This window comes from Pseudophryne corroboree, chromosome 4 (genome assembly GCF_028390025.1).
Source record: "Pseudophryne corroboree isolate aPseCor3 chromosome 4, aPseCor3.hap2, whole genome shotgun sequence".
Taxonomy (NCBI): domain Eukaryota; kingdom Metazoa; phylum Chordata; class Amphibia; order Anura; family Myobatrachidae; genus Pseudophryne; species Pseudophryne corroboree.
Genome location: NC_086447.1, coordinates 129,364,686 through 129,375,266, shown reverse-complemented (window position 1 = coordinate 129,375,266; position 10,581 = coordinate 129,364,686).

The following is a 10,581-nucleotide window of genomic DNA, read 5'->3' as shown; positions in this document are numbered from 1 at the left end:
GGCCAAACGCAGAGGCGATCACAGGGCACAGCAGCGACCAGGTCTGAATTATAGCCCCTAAATCCACAAGTACCCGGTTCATACTGTGGTTCTTTTACTAAAACAATATGCAAATCTGAGCATCGCTGCTTTAGTGGTCGCCGGAACCATGTGTGCGGAAGTCTTACAAAATTCTCCAGGATTGCTCAAGAAAATAATTGCATGATTTAACACGCAACAAGATTTGTGCACCCAGTTCATGTTTGGATTTCTTTTAATTTCACTGTTATTATTAAAAGAAATTGTAATAATTTGGTGTTCTGTGCTGGTGAAATAGGGGACAATGTTGCTGATGACCGTAGAAATAAATCTGTGTGGTTGCTCTGTGCGCCATATTGTGGTACCGTCTCTGCAAGAATCCAGCCCTATTTAACCTCCTGTAATTGAATCGATTCCTTAAACTCCATTTAATCCTAGTCCACTTTTACAGAACTGCTACCATGGAGTCAGAAGAATATTGCTATTACCAGATCTGTAGCAATGCAGAAGAACATTCCATTTCCTTGTATAATTATAGTGAATTTAATTAATTAATTACTGTCTGCTTTGCTAACGTGCATGTTACACAGAGTCAGTACAGACTTTGTTGTACTTGGTGTGCTCTAAATCTAACCTTAAAGTTAGACTCTTGCCTATACACAATGGAAGCAGCTATTTTATGGACTGCATTTCAGCCAATACAGTCCAGGTTTTAAGGATAGCCATGCTTGTGCACAGATTACCTTAGTCAATTTGATTTAACCCTCTGAATTTAAAACCTGGACTGTAATGGGGGCGTGGATAAACTCTGATGTAGCCTATTAAAAATACAGTCTAAGGCAGGTCTGGCCAAGCTGTGGCTCTGCAGCTGTTGTGAAACTACACATCCCAGCATGCACTGCCACAATATTGGTATTAGTAAATATTAAAACTAGCAGGGCATGCTGGGATATGCAGTTTCACAACAGCTGGAGAGCCACAGGTTGGCCAGGCCTTGTCTAAGGCCCGATTCAAACAGTAACAATTAATGCACAGCTGCTGCGTCTTTCTGTGCAGTGTCTGTGCTAAAAAATGCAAAAGCCTCAGGAGGCTTCTTGCATTAAAAAAGACGTACGCTTCCGCTTACCCGCTAACTGGTTTCGAGAAGACGCCATGGATCAACTGAATGAACAACAGTCATCTGGGTAATCTTCAGGTTACTTAGAATGTCTGGCAAAATCAGAATGCCAAGGCCAATGAACAGCTAATGGCTTCGGCACGCCCAGAAAAAGAGGCAGATGTTTATAGAACGCTGCCGCTCCTCCCCACACACCATCAACATGTCAGTCATGCTATGGCTTTCGGGGTATTTCAGCTGATGTCGCAGGACCAGACCCGCCATGCACAAGTGCATCTCCTGCGCAGATAAATTAATCAGGGATTTGCGAGTTCTGTAGATCTCAATCTGAATCAGCTCCTTAGTCCACAAAATGGCTTCATCCGCTAGGTTTAGGTGATGGGTCCGCTTTAAAGCTGCAAATTCAGCCCCTCAAAAGTCACACTTGCATTAAAAAAAATTTTTTAGAGGCAAAAAGAGTATATCATTTTGGTGAAGTATACCTGTCATTTTGTATTGACAGGCCTATTTGTAGCATGCTCAGAAATACAAATGTAAGCTTTTTTTATCCCTATGTTTTTTGTATGCGGAGTCTGAGTATTTCCTTTTTGTTATTAAATATTTCATAAGTATGTTTTTAACAAATTTTTAATTGGTTGTTTCATGGAATTGTAACTCACTTTTTTTTGACAATCCTATAAAATTTCCTTTGTCTGCATAAAGATGTATTCTGTATTTCTGTTCTCTGCTCCTATTGGATATGTGTTTATATAGAATTGGAAATATGGGGGTCAATCCAGTTAACCACGAAGGGGGTGAGTTGCTGTGGTGATGGCGTAGAAACTCTGGCAGTGACACCGCAATACAGCCATCTTGATGCCCAATCTCACCCTGGACTCTGGATTTTTGTAAGCAGGGCTGTGAATAAAAAACCATGAGCCCGGTGGTACTGTAAGTGCAACATAATAGTATTGACCCCTTTGTAAATGTGGTATGTGCAGGATCAGATCGAAAGTGGGTTATGTCCTCCATCAGGGGCGTAGAGAGCCATGGGGGGGCATGGCTTATATGTATGTGTATATATATATATATATATATATATATATGTGTTAAAAAAAATGAATAAGTGCAGCCCCGCTCCACAGGGGGCACCATTCTAATGCAAGGGGGAAGAGAGGGCCCAGTGCCAGTCTTTGCTTTCAATGAGCAGGACCCATCTTCCCAAAAATATCACTGGGAAGATGGCGCCGCCATCAATTGTAGGTGTACTCGTGAGGGTGGGGGCAGCGAGCCCAGGTAATTAGTATCCTCCCCCCACCCCCTCCTGGTGCCAATGGACTCCATACCCTTCAAGAACACTGCTTCCTTGGCTTTTCTCTGAAATCTCTTTCACTGTTGAGAAAGTAGAAACTACATTCCTGGTAACAAAAGGGATTTTAAGTGATTGATGACCCAGGTCCTATAATGATCAGCCAAGGTGGGAGGGGTGAGATGAGTCATGTGATCAGACTGGGTGGGGGGTGAGATGGGTTGTGATCAGACTGGGTGGGAGGGGTGAGATGGGTCGTGATCAGCCTGGGTGGGAGGGGTGAGATGGGTCATGTGATCAGACTGGGTGGGGAGTGAGATGGGTTGTGATCAGACTGGGTGGGAGGGGTGAGATAGGTCGTGATCAGCCTGGGTGGGAGGTGTGAGATGGGTCATGTGATCAGGCATGTTGAGATGGATTGTGTGCTTGGTAGTGAAAAGGGTTTTGTAGACAGCTGGTGTAATAGGTGCTTCAAAAACAGGCTTTCCCTTTTACCCATTATGCACCCAACACCTTGGAATTTTACCTTGCTGAGTCCAAGATATTCTTTTCCCTTTCAATCTTCATTCATATGGGCAGATGTGCTAATTATTGGAGTGTGAAAAAGTGGAGAGAGAGAAACTACCAACCAATTAGCTCCTGTAACATGGCAGTTTGGAGCTGATTGGCTAATACGTTATCTCTCCAAGGCTTAGTACATTTCCCCCATAAAGAGATACATCCAGTAGGAAAAGGAAATATATTTAAACTTGTAATAAATTGAGGGAAATGGAGAGTGTTCCTGCTAGTAATTGTGCAGCAATTTAAAACAGGAAGACCACAAAAAAAGCTTTCAATCAATTAAATAGTATAGCAATTTATACAATACACCATTGGTGCAAGCGTCAAATCAAATAAATCTATTTTGTCCATACACCAAAGGCCATTAGCAGAGCCTCTTAAACCCACAGCATGTCTTGGAGACGGTGGGGATGAAGGCGTGAATTTGCGTCATTAAGCCCTGCATCACTAATCTCCTTTGGATGTGGGAGATCTTGCTATTCTTCCCGTGAGTGCGGGGAACTGCCCGAAAAAGTAGGAGTCTCCAGAGTAGGCAAGTATGACTAAAGTATCCCATCTGTAAATTGGCTTAAAAATTCCATCAAACAGTTTTAATCAATGTTGTATTTCTTTAAAATCTCTGGATTTGCTCTGAGAAGGAATCTCACCCCACAGTAGTTGCAGAGAAAGAGAGGAAAAAATTGATAAATGATTAAAAAAAAATCACAGTAGGTAACAAAGGTGGGGCAGATGCAGAGAGCTTTAGATTTGGGTGGGGTGTATTCAATCTGAAATCTAAATTGCAGTGTAAAAATAAAGCAGCCAGTATTTACCCTGCACAGAAACAATATAACCCACCCAAATCTAACTCTCTGCAAATGATATATCTGCCACACCTGCAGTGAACATGGGGCCTAATTCAGACCTGATCACAGCAGCAAATTTGTTAGATAACAGGCAAAACCATGTGCACTGCAGGCGGGGTCCTTACTCCCTGGCGACGGAGATGAGCAGAGCCTCGAAATGACAGTGAAGGTTGCCAATAGCAAACTGCAGATATTGCTGATGTGATATGGCAAAAGGTATATGCTGGTAAGCATCTTGTATATCCAGGGATACCATATAATCTCCGGGTTTCATGGCCAGTACAATTGAGCGCAGTGTTTCCATACGGAACTTGGATACTCTCACAGACTTGTTCAGTGATTTGAGGTTGAGTATAGGCCGGAAAAACCCATTTGGCTTCGGAATTAGAAACAGGGTCGAATAGTATCCCCTGCCTCTCTGGGACAGAGGTACTGGCACCACCACTCCTGTATCCAGGAGGGAACTCGCCACTGTAAATGTCGATTTACATACAGCACTAAAAGCAACACTTTAAAAATACATTCAATACACTTTAAAATGGAGCCGCTGCTGCCGCTGTGATCAAACCTTAGCCTACGTACTTTTTACACCGTTGGCGTACAAAGCCCCGTACCGTGTACGCACTTTGCGTACAAACGCCGCGCTGGCCGTACAAAGTACACGCAGTGCGTACACACCCAAAGACACTCCGTGAGCACTTAGCAGCTACACGTGTGACTGAAATACACTTATAACCTTAGCAGGGAAAAGAGACACGACACCAGATTGTATTTAAGATGCTGGGTTCCGACACACCAACATATAAAAGGGGGTTACAATAAACAACAACACAATACAATAGAAATAGTACATACGTTTTTAGTTTCGCCTGCGCTTCCCGGCACGGTCCTCGATCATCAAGGTAGCTGACCTTCAGAGTCTGTGTGGGACCGGGCATGCAGCTGGCTTTTTATACAATAGTCCAAAACCTAACACAATGGAAACTGTAATCTCTTTGTCCATTGGACACAGGGATGGTCATTTACAGTACAGGAGAGGTCATAGGTCGGTTTGAATAGGTGGGCGATGTCTGTTCCAGGTGCACTTGCAGATGGTCTCCTCTGGGTTCCCGCCGCATATCAAGTGTACAGTAAATAGTTAATATTTATATTCTGCTCCTGCACATAACTATTCGCAGGAGTGTGCGATCTGCAAACTAACACCGGAATATTGCTCTTAAAATACCCTACAGCTAGATACCAAACATCACCTTATAACCTAGTTCTGTTCCCTCCTATCCTGTAAAGGTGAATCCCTTTGTTCTTATATCATTTAAACTAGTGTAACTTGCTGGTGTGGTTCAGGGAGACTATGTGTACATTGTGCACTATTTGGATTAAATATGTAATGTGTTTTTATGGCTTTTCCATGCGATCACAAATACTACCGTAAATACTCATACCACGCGCTAATACGCAGGACCGCGGGAGCGACCATACGCACATTGCGAATATGCGCACGCACGGCAGAACAAGTACATGCACGTAGGCCATCTGTGTAGTTTGTACGTGATGTGTGTACTGCAATATTTTTCGACTTTGACAGTCCACCCTTTGTCAGTCACCAATAACTGCCACTAACTAATCAATAAACAGAAAAATATCTATACAATATATACAGAAGCTTGGATGATCGGGGAAGAGTTGTAGGTGGGAAATGTATGACCTAGTGGGATAGTAAAAAGCATGTATGTATGAATCCATGTCTGAGGGGCATGTATCATCGTGCCGTATATGTTCTAAATAAGCTTCGAGGTATTGCGAAGTATACATTAAATCCTTCTCATCCCGTATTAAGGGTCTGTAAATGGGCAAACAAACACTACCGAGCTCTTTTCGGCTTCTTGTTCCAACAAATGGGGTGCACATTTAGTTGATGATACATGGAGGGGGAACATATGTGAGTGCTAGTATATGTGGATATCACCTGTTGACTATGTGTGCCGTTAACTGGAGGTTGCAGAGATGAAGATAAGACACATATATAAAAATACATTCACATAAACATTTTGGGTAGGGCTGACGTCTTTTGTGGTTGGATGTATCTAGGCAGAGGGGGAGACAAAGAAAAACGGGTGAAAGAAACAGGCCATGATATTCATTTGCAATCCTTATCATAACACTGTCTCTATGGATGTATCATAAATCAAATCTGCTGCTGTAACAGCGCCCTTGCTCCTTAGACTCATCAAATTTGTGCTGTGCTTGCGCCGCGTTAGAATTTGAACACACCTAAATATCAAACCAATAATTATGATGACTCCCAGGATACAAAGGAGAAACTTCCCCACACTCATAATGACATTTTGAGCCCACTCTCCTAACCCTGAGAACCATTTGCGTGGGTTCAACCATGAGACCCAGCCGGTCAGTTCATTACCCACAGTCGCTAAGGTAAGGTTGTGTTTCCTCCTGAACTCCAACTTCAACTGCAAGATCTCGTCCATCTTCTGATCGATGATCTCCGTGGGGTCGTCAGTGCTGTTCGTAATATATGTACAGCACTTCACACCATATTGAGTTGCCAGAGTAACACAGTACCCACCTATCACGGCCGTAACATAATTAAGGACCATCCTGTGCTGGATCAGGTCCTTTTTGTAGGCTTGTAACTCCCTTCCCGTATACCTGAAGGTGTCATCATACATCTCAGTGATATTATCTATCAAGTTCGCTAGCGCATGGATATACCTATAATTTATAGTTCCTCTGGCAGTACGGGTGAGGTCTAATGCGAGAAGGAACTGAATCCCGGTGGATTCGTGGATCAAATCAGAGGCTGCGTGCTCTGCCCTATCTATGAGGTGTCTCTTGATGATGTGTCCATAGTGAGTATGAGTATAAGGAGTCTGAGCACTGCGGTGAACGTCTTTCATTTTATTGTGGGTTATGGTCATGACCTCCGGTAGTACTCTCCCAATATAACACAATCCCTCAGAGCTCCGGGCAAGCCACTTGTACGCTTTCCTCCCACATATGAAATAGGCATCATCTGGGAGAACATAGGGGACAAAATGTAACATCACCATATTGCAAACTTTCCATGTAAAGAAACCAATCCCTAGTTCTCTCATTTGCTCAGTACAAGTATCGGGCTGGATGATATGGGCACAATACCCTGACGATAGTTTTCCAACCCACATGGTCTTGCTTCCACGTGTATACCTATACCGAAAATACCTCCCACTGTTGGCTATCTGGCGTACAAGTTCAGGGTCAATAGGTATCTTATCAGCTCTATGTGAAAAGGTCATTGTCTGGTTATTCCACGTCACTTCCCAATTTCCTGGTTTTCGGTAATTGGAAATATTAAAACACAATAGAGACCTGTCTACATGATACTGGTGGAGCTTCAAGCTAGGGGGCCTGGAGATATTGAATTTCTTGTCCACCGGTCTCCCACCCCGTAATTCGAGTACCTCATCTATCGCTAAAGGGTATGGTACTAATCCTGACTTACTCTGACCTTGAGGTACCTGAACGGATGTCGGTCCATGTCGATATTAATGTTGGACTGACATCTCTGGATGCACCCGTCTTCGACTATGTTCTCACAATTCCTACAAATACAATATTCATCAGACAATAACCCTTCACATTGCCTCCGAGCTCCATGACTACCAGAGCGCTTACTGATACCAGCCTTTACTCGAGTGATGTGCTGCTCCTGAGATCCTACAAATTCGTACTCGCCATCAGAACCTATTCCAGATCCCTGCTCGACCTCTCTGGGACCCTCACCAAAACAAATTGTGCTGATCAAAAACAGAATTACTAGCAGAACCCAAAACGCAGTCTCTTGTGATGGATCCATTTTGTTAGGGGAACGAAGGAAAATAAGGAGGAGAAAAAGGAAGGAAAATGCAGGGGGGGTGAAAAAAGAACATGGTGCGACAACCGTCCTAGATCTTGTTGCTCTCCGTGCTCTGGTGCCTTTCAACAGTCCTGCCTCTCAACTTTCCCAGAACAAACACTCTAGCGATACGAGGTTCTCTTCACCCTGCTCTTTGTCACGAGTTCTCACGTGCTGGTTAACAAGACTTGGTACGGTCCTTCCCACCTGTCTATGAGGCAACCTGAGCGTAAGAAATTTCGAATCATCACATAATCCCCAGGCTCAATGTCATGACAATTACTGTTCGGTAGGTCAGGAATCACCAGCTTTAGATTTCTTTGTTGATTTCTCAGCTGCTGGCTCATCCCAACCAAATATTTCACAGTCACTTCATTATTGCATTTCAAATCATCCTGGGGGTCTATCATTACATGAGGTTGTCGACCAAAAAGAATTTCAACGGGTGATAAGTTAAGTGGAGACCTGGGAGTGGTTCTGATGCTGTACAACACTAGTGGCAAAGCTTCTGGCCACAGCAATCCAGTTTCAGCCATCACTTTTCTCAGCTTGTTCTTAATAGTGCTGTTCACTCTCTCTACCTTTGCACTCGCCTGTGGCCGGTACAGAGTATGCAGCTTGCTATTAATTCCCATCAGTTTGCACATGACCTGAAAGACTTCACCTGTAAAATGGGTACCCCTATCACTTTCAATCATTCTAGGGATACCATATCTACACACAAACTCCTGCACAATTTTCTTTGCAGTGAACGTAGCAGTATTTCTGGCAGCAGGGAACACTTCTGTCACAACTGAGGGCCTGAGCTGACGGGAGGCAGCCTCAGTTGCAGGGGCTGAGATGTACCGGAACCTGGGAGGTTGTATCAGACCCCTGGACATGTAAGTAACATGAAGAAGAACCGCCCGAAGGCGTGACCACGACAACTTGAATAAAAGTCAATGATGTTTATTTATGACAAACTCCATGCATCACAGTAGCAGTAAAAGAAACATAAAATCAGCAGAGAAATAATACAGTTCCTGGGTACTACAGGGGCAGGGGCCACAGAGCTCTGGTAATATGAGACAGTTCTTATTATCTGCGAGTTGGAAAGTCCTTACCAGGCCTGACTGTAGCAATGAAGAAAGCCCAGGATCGTATCAGCTGGTGTTCCAGGGAAAGCTGGACTGCTGTAAATAAAATAGCTGCTGTGGGTTCTGGTTGGAACCAGACAGATGTTGGCACGGAGTGGATACTGGCTGGAACCAGTTAAATAATAAATGAGGCTTGAGAGCGATGCAATATGAATGAAATGTAGAGTTTGAGAGCGGAGAAATAATAATACCGGTGGAGAGTGGTAAATTGTAGAAAGGACACCGGCCCTTTAAGAGAAGCTGTACTCTGCTGGAAGCTGGGCTGGAAGCAGGTAATGTTGTAGCTGGAAACAGATGAATCCACAATGGATCGGAGAGTCAGGCTACACCGCAGGTGGAATGCTGGTGCGGGTCTCTATGGTGGAAGTCTTGAGACAGGAGCTGGAACCTGGAAGACAATCACAGGAGAGAGACAAACAGGAACTAGGTTTGACAACCAAAGCACTGACGCCTTCCTTGCTCAGGCACAGTGTATTTATACCTGCAGCAAGGAAGGGATTGGCTAGGCAATTATGCAGATTATCAATACTGAGAACAGATTGGTGGAAATGATCAGCTGACAAAATCCAAGATGGCTGCGCCCATGCAGACACTTGGAGGGAAGTTTGGTTTGTAATCCATGTGGTAATGAAAACAGTAATGGCGGCGCCGGCCACCGGAGACAGGAGGCGCCAAGCTGACAGGTGCACATCCAACCACGCGGACACAGCGGAGGCCGCGGCTGACGTAATCGCCACTCAGACACTCTGCATGCAGAAGCTCAGGGACGGCGGCGGAGGCCGCGGGAGACGCCATGCCAGGTGTAATATGGCGTTTACTGTGACCGCGTCTCAGAGTGACAGGAGAGGATACAGGAATGTAAACATCAGGATAACAGATGGGATCCGGTCCTGGAGCGCTGAGCCAGCCTTAGGAGGCATCTGATGGGTAAGAAATGGCGTCCAGATACCCGGATCGTGACAGCACCCCACCCTTTAGGAGTGGCCCCAGGACACTCTTTTGGCTTTTGAGGAAACTTGGAATGGAATCTCCGGACCAAGGCAGGAGCATGGACATCAGAAGCATTGGTCCATGAACGTTCCTCAGGGCCATAACCCTTCCAGTCAATAAGATATTGTAGTTGACCGTAACGGTGACGTGAGTCCAGGATCTTGGCTACTTCATACTCAACGCCTCGTTGAGTTTGGACTTTCGGAGTTGGAGGAAGTGAGGAATGAAACCGATTCAAGATCAGCGGTTTCAACAGGGAAACATGGAATGTCCTGGGTATTTTTAAGAAGGGAGGCAACTGAAGTCTGTAAGCAACAGGATTGATGACTTGTTCAATCTTGAAAGGACCGATATAGCGAGGTGCAAACTTCATACTGGGAACTCTTAACCTCAAATTCTTCGTGGATAACCATACCCGATCACCCACCTTGAGAGCAGGAACTGCTCGACGCTTCTTATCCGCAAACTTCTTGTACCTGAACGATGCCTTGAGCAGAGCTGATCGTACGCTCTTCCAGATATTGGCAAACTGATGCAAGGTGATATCCACTGCGGGAACAGAAGTTGCTGGAAGCGGTTGGAACTCAGGGACTTTAGGGTGGAATCCAAAGTTAGTGAAGAATGGTGTTGAAGCAGATGAAGAATGATACTGGTTGTTATGACAGAACTCGGCCCAGGGAAGTAATTGAACCCAGTCATCTTGAGAGGAGGACATATAGATGCGGAGGAAGGCC